Genomic DNA, 12,771 nt, shown 5'->3' on the forward strand with positions numbered 1-12,771 from the left:
GCATACGTAGGTGGCTTCTAAATTGTGATATGTACCAATTTCAGCCTATGGGCTAGGGGAGCCTGACAGCTATATATGCACATTAGTCTAGTCTTAATGAAGCCCTTGTCCCAGCAAGACATAGGTGACCAGAATATCCCTTTAATCTAGGACACATATGATTTACACAGGTTCAGTGACTGGCTAATCTCTAGTTTTTCACCTGGTTTTTGCCAGCCACAGAACCTGTGTAAATCATATGTGTCCCAGATTTAGGGGTACATTTACTAAGCAGAGATAAGAGCGGAGAAGTGAGCCAGTGGAGAAGTTGCCCATGGCAACCAATCAGCACTGAAGTAACATCTATAATTTGCATACCATAAAATGATACAGAGCTGCTGATTGGTTGATGGGGAAATTTCTCCACTGGCTCACTTCTCCGCTCTTATCACTGCTTAGTAAATGTACCCCTAAAGGGATATTATGGTAACCCTACATATATGTATTTGGTAAATTCCAGATGTCTGCATTTGTTTGGCGATAAAAGATATATAACTGGCAAAGTTAATAATATTGGTAAATATGCCCCCTTAGTTACATGGTACAGGGGCATCATTTTACCTTTAAAAAAAAATTGTTAAAAACACTTGAACAAAATGGTGTATTGGAATGTACTGAATTAAGATGAGCAATCTATTTACAAGTAACTAGTTTAGTACAGTAGATCATGTGCTGTGTATTGTGTGTATAATATGCGAGATGAGAAGAAAAGGGTTTATTTCTAGGAGTACTTTGTATCATGCCCTACACACTGATGGGAGATAGTATAGTGTGCAGCAGCAGCAGAATACACCGCCACGCCTCTTCTGTCTAAAGCTTCAGAACTTGTACAAATCTCCATAAAAGGTAGATAGACGGCAGGGAACATAGCATTAGCAGCACATTCCTCCTCCTTCCTTGTGGGTACTGAGTAATAAGAGGAATGTCCGGGGCTCCAGACAGCTGAGGAATGCAGCGGTCATTTCATACAGCTGTAAAACTGGGCAATCAAGTTTGTCACCAAGGTACTGCTACTAAGGAGTCTGCAGCTTACCAATACCGACTGAGGAAGAGTTTTGTCAGTCACTGGTGGTGATGTACGAGTGAGCTCTGCTCACAGCTGCTAGCTTGACTGGTTATTGCTACAATGTTTTCCTCAATAATTTTGTTACAAAAAGAAAAGTAACTAGCTTCCTACCGCTGGAGGAAATGCACGCATGACGTACCTGGTCTGTGTGTGTTGCGTCTGGCCAGTGCTCTGCTCTCTCCTCTCTGTGCTGCCTGCTCTGCAGCTAGCCGCGCTTTCTCCCTCTAATAAAGTGCACAGGCTGCTGGGTGTGACCTTACAGAGGAAGAAGACTGGAAAAAAATTCAGACAGAAATGTGTAAACATAAAAAGAGGAGGGTTAGATACAAAGGGGAGAGGAAGGGAAACGCTGGGCGGAAGGGCCTGGCTGTACATTAACACTTCTACTACTGGTGTGACTAGAGGACACAGACTACACAGTGACCAGAATCCAGTACTGTAGTATATCACAACGTCTTCATAGTAGAAGATACAGATTTGTCAATTAGGGTTTACAATCAGGGCAGGTGCAAGGTTTCTCACCTTAGGTAGAGTGACCATATTATCCCTTTTACCTGGGACGCTCATGGATTACACAGGTTCTGTGGCTGGCTGACTTCAAGCCTACATTTCACCTGGTTTTAATCAGCCACAGAACCTGTGTAATCCATGAGCGTCCCAGGTAAAAGGGATAAAATGGTCACTCTAGCTTAGGCAGTATGTCAGCCTACTGCTCCCAGCCACCACCAATACCCACTTCCCAGCCCTTCAACATTAGCAGACTCTAACTTTGGCGCTACTTGCAAGTCAGTCACAGCTCACGTGCTGGCAGCTAATCAGAAGTCATACTTGCCTACCTGACCCTCTACATGAGGGAGAAAATACTCTGTTCCTGGACTTGCCTTGTAATGTATGATTGACATCACCTGTGGTGAAACACCTTTCTTATCAATTAACTAGCTCACCACAGGTGATGGCAATCATACATTACCAGGAAAGTCCAGGAACAGAGCATTTTCTCCCTCATGGAGAGGGTCAGGTAGGCAAGTATGTCAGAAGTTGCCGTGGCAAGTTAATAATGGGTCGCTGAGTCATAGCTTTTCCCATTCACGCCGTCTGACGTTGCGGGGTGGAAGAGTGCAGTGCAACGTTCAAAGAGTGAGGATGCCAGGTCAAGAACTCCAGTTGAAGAGGTCCAGAAGCCAGTGGGATCAAATAAGAAGGCTGTGGCTGCAACCTTTTGAGGTTCCGGCTGCAGCTGAGCTTTGAGGTAGTGGTAAAAAACTCCAGCTGAGGACCGAAGAGTGCTGCTAGTGGGGAAACAAAAGAGCAAATGAGCTCTCCATTGCAGCCTCTCCCTACAAAACAGGCAGGCCTTCTGTGAAGCCAATTGCTGTTAATCCTCACTAGGCCATTAGGTGTCAGGCAACTAAGACTGGGGGCACAGTCAGGCCTTAGGCATGTGCACAAATAGGTGGTCAGTGGGGCTGGCCATATCATTTAGTGACTCTGGGCATTAGACCCTAGTCACTTAACAACAACCCAATAGGCAGGCTTTAGGCTTAGGTTTATTGTAATTAACTCAGCATTAGGCTCAGGTCACAGATCATTGAGTAAACAGGCTACAGGCCTGAGCCTTGTTAAAGTGACTCTGGGTCTAAGGACCAAGTCACTGGACATAGGTTAAGAAGGGCCGTGTCACTGAAGTAACCTGGGCTTCAGGCCCAGGTGATAAAATATTTTAGAACACCAGGTAGGTGAGCACAGGACCCATGGCTTTCCCCAATCCATTGAAATGCTGGGATTTCGCTCATGCGGTGGCACAGCTGTGCGGTTACCATTCTCCATACATGCCAACTCTACCTGATTGTCAGGGAGATTCCCTGAAATAGTAGCAATCTCCCTGACTCCCCGAAAAGTCTAGCAATCTCTCTGATTGCACCCTATGCCTATTATGTAGTTATTATTGGGGGGGAATCAGATTTATACATTCAGATGGGATCATGAGTGCCATTTTCTTGCACAATGATCCCTATAGCTACATGCATTCTAAAAATAAGATTTCCCTTGGCCACTTATATGGAACCACTTGTAAAACACAATACATGAGCAAGCCCTGAAAAGTAGATATTTAATGCTTTGGGCCTCATTTATATTTGGATGTAGGTCATTTTTATGATATGCTTCTCAGATGTAACAGTACACATTCGCGCTTGGTGATGTTATTTTCACAGTCCCTGAAATGCTTTTTCATGTTGGCAGAGTGTTGCGGTGTCAGATAGAGATGTTATTCCACCCAACGCTACTTAACCAGGATGACTGGATTATTCATATAACAGAGATAACAGCTTGTAGTATATAGAAGATGTTCTGCAGCAACAGGAACTCACAGTATACATGTGAAGCAGTACAGCGGTAACACAACATCTTAGTACACACAGAATCCGGCTGTATATAGACAGGGTGCGACTGCGGGGTAGACAAGGTCACACACAGGAGAGCAGAAGCTGCACATCAGTGCAGTTGTCTCTCCCGGGAAGAACTCTCTCAGACTGTGCATTAAGCACCTCCTCCTGCACTGAGCTAACACTATGAGGGAAAACACTAGAGCAGGGAAGCTGCCTCTAGTGCTGGGAATGGAGACAGACCACAGAGTGATCCACTGTCTAACAACCCCCCCCCCCCCCCCCTCGCTCAATACGTTCTCCGGTTACATACATTTGCATAACACTTTATCAAAACATTTCTCAATAAAGTTATCCTGTAACCGAAAACACATTAATAAAGCATGGTAAGCAAACAGTAAGACAAATCAACATTTCTCAAAAGTATTCCAGTCCACATTTTGTCATGAACATATTCAGCAAGTGTGATGACAGTCCCTTGGTCAACATATCAGCAGCATTGCTCTCACTTGCTATGTAATCCACATTGACAGACTTGTTTTCCACTAACTCACGGATAAAGTGGTGTCTAATGGCAATGTGTTTGGATCGTCCATAATGCATGGTGCTGGAAGACAAATCAATTCCTTCCTTGTTATCACACGCAATTTTGATTGTCTCACTGTGGTAAAGAAGCCTAAGCTCACAAAGTCTCCTTCATCCATAATGCTTCTTTTGCAGTTTCTGTAAGTGCCATGTATTCCACCTCAGTGGTGCATAGGGCAACAGTGGGTTGCTTTCAGCTCTCGCAGCTGACGGCTGTGCCTGCCAAAACGAACAAGTATCCCGCACAGGAATGACGGTCATCCTCATCTGATCCCCAATCGGCAGCACAGTAAACTTCCAAAGTCATACCTTTTGTAAACATCAACTTTAATGAACTTGTACCTTTTAAGTTGCTTAAAATTATTTCTCTAACGTCCTAGTGGATGCTGGGAACTCCGTAAGGACCATGGGGAATAGCGGGCTCCGAAGGAGGCTGGGCACTCTAGAAAGATTTATGACTACCTGGTGTGCACTGGCTCCTCCCACTATGACCCTCCTCCAAGCCTCAGTTAGATTTCGTGCCCGGCCGAGGTTGGATGCACACTAGGGGCTCTCCTGAGCCCTTAGAAAGAAAGTATAGATTTAGGTTTTTTATTTTCAGTGAGACCTGCTGGCAACAGGCTCACTGCAGCGAGGGACTAAGGGGAGAAGAAGCGAACTCGCCTGCTTGCAGCCGGATTGGGCTTCTTAGGCTACTGGACACCATTAGCTCCAGAGGGATCGACCGCAGGCCCAGTCCTTGGTGTTCGGTCCCGGAGCCGCGCCGCCGTCCCCCTTACAGAGCCAGAAGCAAGAAGAGGTCCGGAAAAACGGCGGCAGAAGACATCAGTCTTCACCAAGGTAGCGCACAGCACTGCAGCTGTGCGCCATTGCTCCTCATGCACACTTCACACTCCGGTCACTGAGGGTGCAGGGCGCTGGGGGGGGGCGCCCTGAGCAGCAATAAAAACACCTTGGCTGGCAAAAATACCACAATATATAGCCCCAGAGGCTATATATGTGGTAAATACCCCTGCCAGAATCCAGGAAAAAGCGGGAGAATAGGCCGCGGAAAAGGGGCGGAGCTATCTCCCTCAGACACACTGGCGCCATTTCTCCTTCACAGATCCGCTGAAAGGAAGCTCCCTGGCTCTCCCCTGCAGTCTACACTACAGAACAGGGTAAAAACAGAGAGGGGGGGGCACTAAATTTAGGCGCAATATATATATATAATATAAAAAGCAGCTATAGGGGACATAACTCAGTTAGTCCCTGCATTATATAGCGCTCTGGTGTGTGCTGGCATACTCTCACTCTGTCCCCCCAAAGGGCTTTTGTGGGTCCTGTCCTCATTCGGAGCATTCCTTGTGTGTGTGCGGTGTGTCGGTACGGCTGTGTCGACATGTTTGATGAGGATAATGATGTGGAGGCGGAGCAGATGCCTTTAGAAGGGATGTCACCCCCTGCGGGGCAGACACCTGAGTGGATGGGCTTATGGAAAGTAATGAGTGCACGTATAGACTCCTTATATAAGAAAATTGACGACATGCCTAATGTGGGACAGCCGACTTCTCAACTCGTGCCTGCCCAGGCGTCGCATGGGTCGTCAGGGGCTCTAAAACGCCCGCTACCAGAAGCAGACCCAGATGTTGACACTGATACTGACACCAGTGTCGACGACGATGAGTCTAACCTAATGCCTACTAAGGCCATTCACTGCATGATTGAGGCAATGAAAGAGGTGTTACACATTTCTGATATAAGTACAGCTACCACTAAAAAGGGTATTATGTTTGGAGAGAAAAAACTACCCGTAGTTTTTCCCCCATCAGATGAATTAAATGAAGTGTGTGAAGAAGCGTGGGCTTTCCCTGATAAAAAAATTGGTAATTCCTAAGAAGGTACTAATGGCGTTCCCTTTCCCGCCAGAGGATAGGTCACGTTGGGAAACACCCCCTAGAGTGGATAAAGCGCTCACACGTTTGTCTAAAAAGGTGGCACTACCGTCTCCGGATACGGCCGCCCTCAAGGAACCTGCTGATAGAAAGCAGGAGGCGATCCTGAAGTCTGTGTATACACACACAGGCATTATACTTAGGCCAGCTATTGCGTTAGCTTGGATGTGCAGTGCTGCCACTGCGTGGTCAGATAAACTGTCAGAAAATATTGACACATTAGACAGAGACACGATCCTGTTAACCATAGACCATATAAAAGACTCAGTCTTATATATGAGAGATGCACAAAGGGAAATCTGCCGACTGGCATCTAAAGTAAGTGCATTGTCCATTTCTGCTAGGAGAGGCTTATGGACTCGCCAGTGGACAGGAGATGCAGATTCAAAAAAGCACATGGAAGTGTTACCATATAAGGGTGAGGAATTATTTGGGGATGGTCTCTCGGACCTAGTTTCCACAGCAACGTCTGGGAAGTCAGCATTTTTACCCCATGTCCCCTCACAGCCTAAGAAGGCGCCGTTTTATCAGGTTCAGTCCTTTCGGACCCAGAAAAACAGGCGTGGAAAAGGCGGGTCCTTTCTGTCCAGAGGCAGAGGTAGGGGAAAAAGGCTGCAACAAACAGCAGGTTCCCAGGAGCAAAAGTCCTCCCCCGCTTCTTCTTCCAAGTCCGCCGCATGACGGTGGGGCTCCCCAGGCGGAGCCAGGTACGGTGGGGGGCCGCCTCAAGAATTTCAGCGATCAGTGGGCTCGCTCACAGGTGGATCCCTGGATCCTTCAAATAGTATCTCAGGGGTACAAACTGGAATTCGAGGCGTCTCCACCCCACCGGTTCCTAAAATCTGCCTTGCCGATTGCTCCCTCAGACAGGGAGGCGGTGCTAGCGGCAATTCACAAGCTGTATTCTCAGCAGGTGATAATCAAAGTACCCCTACTTCAACAAGGCCGGGGTTACTATTCCACACTATTTGTGGTACCGAAACCGGACGGTTCGGTGAGACCCATTTTAAATTTGAAATCCTTGAACACATACATAAAAAAATTCAAGTTCAAGATGGAATCGCTCAGGGCGGTTATTGCGAGCCTGGACGAGGGGGATTACATGGTATCCCTGGACATCAAGGATGCTTACTTGCATGTCCCCATTTACCATCTTCACCAGGAGTACCTCAGATTTGTTGTACAGGATTGCCATTACCAATTCCAGACGCTGCCGTTTGGACTGTCCACGGCACCGAGGGTATTTACCAAGGTTATGGCGGAAATGATGATACTCCTTCGAAAAAAGGGAGTTTTAATTATCCCGTACTTGGACGATCTCCTAATAAAAGCGAGGTCCAAGGAACAGTTGTTGGTGGGAGTAGCACTATCTCAGGAGGTGCTGCACCAGCACGGCTGGATTCTGAATATCCCAAAGTCACAGCTGGTTCCGACAACACGGCTACTGTTCCTGGGTATGATTCTGGATACAGTCCAGAAAAAAGTGTTTCTCCCGGAGGAAAAAGCCAGGGAGTTGTCATCTCTAGTCAGAGACCTCCTGAAACCAAAACAGGTATCAGTGCATCGCTGCACGCGGGTCCTGGGAAAGATGGTGGCTTCTTACGAAGCAATTCCCTTCGGCAGGTTCCATGCCAGAATCTTTCAGTGGGACCTGTTGGACCAGTGGTCCGGATCGCATCTTCAGATGCATCGCTTGATAACCCTGTCTCCAAGAACCAGGGTGTCGTTACTGTGGTGGCTGCAGAGTGCCCATCTTCTAGAGGGCCGCAGGTTCGGCATACAGGACTGGGTCCTGGTGACCACAGATGCCAGCCTTCGAGGCTGGGGGGCAGTCACACAGGGAAGAAACTTCCAAGGACTATGGTCGAGTCAGGAGACTTCCCTTCACATAAATATTCTGGAACTAAGGGCCATCTACAATGCCCTAAGTCAAGCAAAATCCCTGCTCCTACACCAGCCGGTGCTGATCCAGTCAGACAACATCACGGCAGTCGCCCATGTAAATCGACAGGGCGGCACAAGAAGCAGGATGGCGATGGCGGAAGCCACAAGAATTCTCCGATGGGCGGAAAATCATGTACTAGCACTGTCAGCAGTGTTCATTCCGGGAGTGGACAACTGGGAAGCAGACTTCCTCAGCAGACACGACCTCCACCCGGGAGAGTGGGGACTTCATCCAGAAGTCTTCCAGATGCTGGTAAACCGTTGGGAAAAACCACAGGTGGACATGATGGCGTCCCGCCTCAACAAAAAGTTAAAAAGATATTGCGCCAGGTCAAGGGACCCTCAGGCGATAGCTGTGGACGCTCTAGTGACACCGTGGGTGTACCAGTCGGTTTATGTGTTCCCTCCTCTGCCTCTCATACCAAAGGTATTGAGAATAATAAGAAAGCGAGGAGTAAACACCATTCTCGTGGTTCCGGATTGGCCAAGACGAGCGTGGTACCCGGAACTTCAAGAGATGCTCTCAGAGGACCCGTGGCCTCTGCCGCTCAGACAGGACCTGCTACAACAGGGGCCCTGTCTGTTCCAAGACTTACCGCGGCTGCGTTTGACGGCATGGCGGTTGAACACCGGATCCTAAAGGAAAAGGGTATTCCGGAAGAAGTCATTCCTACGCTTATTAAGGCCAGGAAAGATGTTACGGCAAAGCATTATCACCGCATATGGCGGAAATATGTTGCATGGTGCGAGGCCAAAAAGGCCCCAACAGAGGAATTTCAACTAGGTCGATTTCTGCATTTCCTGCAAGCAGGAGTGAATATGGGCCTAAAATTAGGCTCCATTAAAGTACAGATCTCGGCTCTGTCGATTTTCTTTCAAAAAGAACTAGCTTCAGTACCTGAAGTTCAGACATTTGTGAAAGGAGTGCTGCATATTCAGCCCCCATTTGTGCCTCCTGTGGCACCTTGGGATCTCAACGTGATGTTGAGTTTCTTAAAATCACATTGGTTTGAGCCACTAAAAACCGTGGATCTGAAATATCTCACGTGGAAAGTGGTCATGTTATTAGCCTTGGCTTCAGCCAGGCGAGTGTCAGAATTGGCGGCTTTATCATGTAAAAGCCCTTATCTGATTTTCCATATGGATAGGGCAGAATTGAGGACTCGTCCCCAATTTCTCCCTAAGGTGGTGTCAGCGTTTCACCTGAACCAGCCTATTGTGGTGCCTGCGGCTACTAAGGATTTGGAGGACTCCAAGTTGCTAGACGTTGTCAGGGCCCTGAAAATATATGTTTCCAGGACGGCTGGAGTCAGAAAATCTGACTCGCTGTTTATCCTGTATGCACCCAACAAGCTGGGTGCTCCTGCTTCTAAGCATTGCTCGCTGGATTTGTAGTACAATTCAGCTTGCACATTCTGTGGCAGGCATGCCACAGCCAAAATCTGTAAATGCCCATTCCACAAGGAAGGTGGGCTCATCTTGGGCGGCTGCCCGAGGGGTCTCGGCTTTACAACTTTGCCGAGCAGCTACTTGGTCAGGGGCAAACACATTTGCAAAATTCTACAAATTTGATACCCTGGCTGAGGAGGACCTGGAGTTCTCTCATTCGGTGCTACAGAGTCATCCGCACTCTCCCGCCCGTTTGGGAGCTTTGGTATAATCCCCATGGTCCTTACGGAGTTCCCAGCATCCACTAGGACGTTAGAGAAAATAAGAATTTACTCACCGGTAATTCTATTTCTCGTAGTCCGTAGTGGATGCTGGGCGCCCATCCCAAGTGCGGATTGTCTGCAATACTTGTAAATAGTTATTGTTAACTAAAGGGTTATTGTTGAGCCATCTGTTGAGAGGCTCAGTTGTTTTCATACTGTCAAACTGGATATAGTATCACGAGTTGTACGGTGTGATTGGTGTGGCTGGTAAGAGTCTTACCCGGGATTCTAAATCCTTCCTTATTATGTCTGCTCGTCCGGGCACGGTGTCCTAACTGAGGCTTGGAGGAGGGTCATAGTGGGAGGAGCCAGTGCACACCAGGTAGTCATAAATCTTTCTAGAGTGCCCAGCCTCCTTCGGAGCCCGCTATTCCCCATGGTCCTTACGGAGTTCCCAGCATCCACTACGGACTACGAGAAATAGAATTACCGGTGAGTAAATTCTTATTTTTCTCATACGTCCTAGAGGATGCTGGGGACATCAAAAGAACCAAGGGGTATAGACGGGATCCGCAGGAGACATGGGCACTTTAAGACTTTTAAGGGGCGTGACCTGGCTCCTCCCTCTATATCCCTCCCCAGACTCAGTTTTAGAAATGTGCCCAGCGAGACTGGATGCACTCGGGAGAGCTCTACTGAGTTTCTCTGAAAAGACTTAAGTTAGGTTTTTTATTTTCAGGGAGGCTGCTGGCAACAGCCTCCCTGCTTCGTGGGACTGAGGGGAGAGAAGTATGACCCACTTCTGATGAGTTCCAGGGCTCTGCTTCTGCTGACAGGATGCCTCCTGCACCTGAAGGGAAATGATCGCCGGGTACGCTCGGATGTTCGCTCCCACAGCCTGCCGTCACCCCCTTTCAGAGCCAGAAGTCAGAAGACAGGTGAGTAGAGAAGAAAAGAAAACTTCTCTTCAGTTTGACGGCATTCTGAGGTACCGCGTAGCGAGGAAAGCACAGTGCGCGCCATGCTCCCACACACATCACCACCGCTGGGTGCGGGGCGCTGGGGGGGGGGGGGGCGCCCTGGGGCAGCATTTACCTCACAAATCACTGGCCAGAGGGGCACTGTCCTAACCCCCGCCAGTATAAATATATAATTAATTAAAGCGGGACAGAAGCGCGCCATTAAGGGGGCGGGGCTTCGTCCTCACTGCTCACTGTACTCTGCGCCATTTTCCTCCTCACAAGCCACAGATCCAGCTGGTCCTTCCTCATCATTAGCAAGTACCAGGGGAGTAAAAACAAGTGGGGGGGGGGGCACAATTGTTCAGTATAACAAGCGCTGCAGCTCTGAGGCACTTAGGGGTGTTTTCAGACCTGTGTTTTGGCGCTGGAGTGTGAGCTGGCTTTTTCCTTCTGTGTTCCCTGGCAGGCTTTATTTTGTGTTCTGTCCCCTATAGGCGACATGTCTGAGGCAGATTATTCCTTTCAGGGGGATAATATGTTAGGGACACCAAGTATTATGGGGGTGGCCATGTCGGCACCGCCGACTGTTGATTGGTTGACTACTTTAAATGCTTTGAATGCTAATATCACTCTGATCAGTCAGAATCTCAAACCCAGGTGTGGAAGAGATCAATGGAGGACGCGTTATTACAGGTCCAGGACCCCTCAGGGTCACACAAACTTAGTTTTGACCAGTCACTTGACACAGGTACCGACACGGACTCTGATGCCGATGTCGACTATGCTGATTCCAGATTAGATCCAAAATTAGCAAAGAGTATTCAGTACATGATTGTAGCAGTTAAGGACGTATTGCATATCACAGAGAAGCCTATTACTCCTGAAACGAGGGTCCTTATATATAAGGAGAAGAAGCGGTCGGTTACGTTTCCTCCTTCCTTTGATCTGAACGCTCTCTTTGATAAAGTCTGGGACAGCCCTGATAAAAAATTTCAGATTCCTAAAGGGATCACGGTGGCGTACCCCTTTCCCACTGCTGATAGGGAAAAGTGGGAGACGGCCCCCACGGTAGACAAAGCCCTCTCGCGCTTATCTAAGCAGGTAGCTCTCCCGGCTTCTACCACGACGGCCCTTAAGGAGCCTGCTGATCGTAAGCAGGAGGCTACCTTAAAAGCTATTTATACGACCACGGGTACGCAGCTCAGGCCTATCATTGCATCGGCGTGGGTAAGTAGCGCTATTGAGAAGTGGGCAGAAAATTTGTCTTCTGAAATGGATACTCTCGATAGAGATAGCATCTTAGTGACGCTCAGTTATATCAGAGACGCGGCTGCGTACTTGAAGGAGGCTGCAAGAGATGCTGGCCTGCTGTGTGCTAAAGCCAATGCTATGTCGGTTGCAGCTAGGCGAGCGCTTTGGATTCACCAGTGGAATGCTGATGCTGACTCCAAGAGAAATATGGAGTCTTTTCCATATAAGGGTGGTGAGTTGTTTGGTGACGGCCTCACTGATTTGGTGTCTACGGCTACCGCGGATAAGTCATCCTTTTTGCCCTATGTTCCTGTGCAACATAAGAAAACACACCACTATCAAATGCAGTCCTTTCGGCCCAATAAATATAGGAGAGGCCGAGGTAATTCCTTCCTTGCTACCAGATGTAAGGGAAGAGGTAAAAGGGCACCCGCCTCCTCGGGTTCCCAGGAGCAGAAGTCCTCCCCGGCTTCTGCAAAGTCCACCGCATGACGCTGGGTCTCCCCTCCAGGAGACCCCGCCGGTGGGGGCACGTCTAAAGCTCTTCAGTCAGGTCTGGGTTCGCTCGGGCCTGGGCCCTTGGGTTGTACAAATTGTCTCCCACGGGTACAAACTAGAGTTTCAAGACGTTCCCCCTCGCCGTTTTTTAAAATCGGCCTTACCAGCTTCACTTCCAGACAGAGATCTAGTCTGTGGAGCGATACAAAAATTGTGTCAAAATCAGGTTGTGGTCCCGGTTCCCCTGGCACAACAGGTAGAGGGCTTTTATTCAAGCCTGTTTGTGGTACCGAAGCCGGATGGCTCGGTCAGACCAATCCTAAACCTAAAATCTCTCAATTTCTACCTAAAAAAATTCAAATTCAAAATGGAGTCTCTCAAAGCAGTGATCTCCAGTCTGGAGGAGGGAGAGTTTATGGTGTCGTTGGACATAAAGGATGCATACCTACATGTCCC

The 12,771-nt window shown here is 48.4% G+C and overlaps 1 protein-coding gene across 4 annotated transcripts in view; it reads right to left on the reverse strand.

The window, feature by feature from the left end:
• The window catches only part of CSRP1 (cysteine and glycine rich protein 1), a 142,526-nt gene that overhangs the window by 49,302 nt on the left and 80,453 nt on the right, over window positions 1-12,771 (reverse strand). For 2 of the 4 annotated variants that reach the window (XM_063954970.1, XM_063954969.1), the window contains one exon: window positions 1,245-1,377. The gene's annotated coding sequence lies outside the window, so the exon portion shown is untranslated. Of the gene's footprint in view, window positions 1-1,244; window positions 1,378-1,627; window positions 1,646-1,873; window positions 1,892-12,771 lie in introns of those variants that run through there. The other 2 variants (XM_063954971.1, XM_063954972.1) reach the window with 2 other exon arrangements.

The sequence above is a fragment of the Pseudophryne corroboree genome, chromosome 2 (genome assembly GCF_028390025.1).
Source record: "Pseudophryne corroboree isolate aPseCor3 chromosome 2, aPseCor3.hap2, whole genome shotgun sequence".
In the NCBI taxonomy this organism is placed as follows: Eukaryota; Metazoa; Chordata; class Amphibia; order Anura; family Myobatrachidae; genus Pseudophryne; species Pseudophryne corroboree.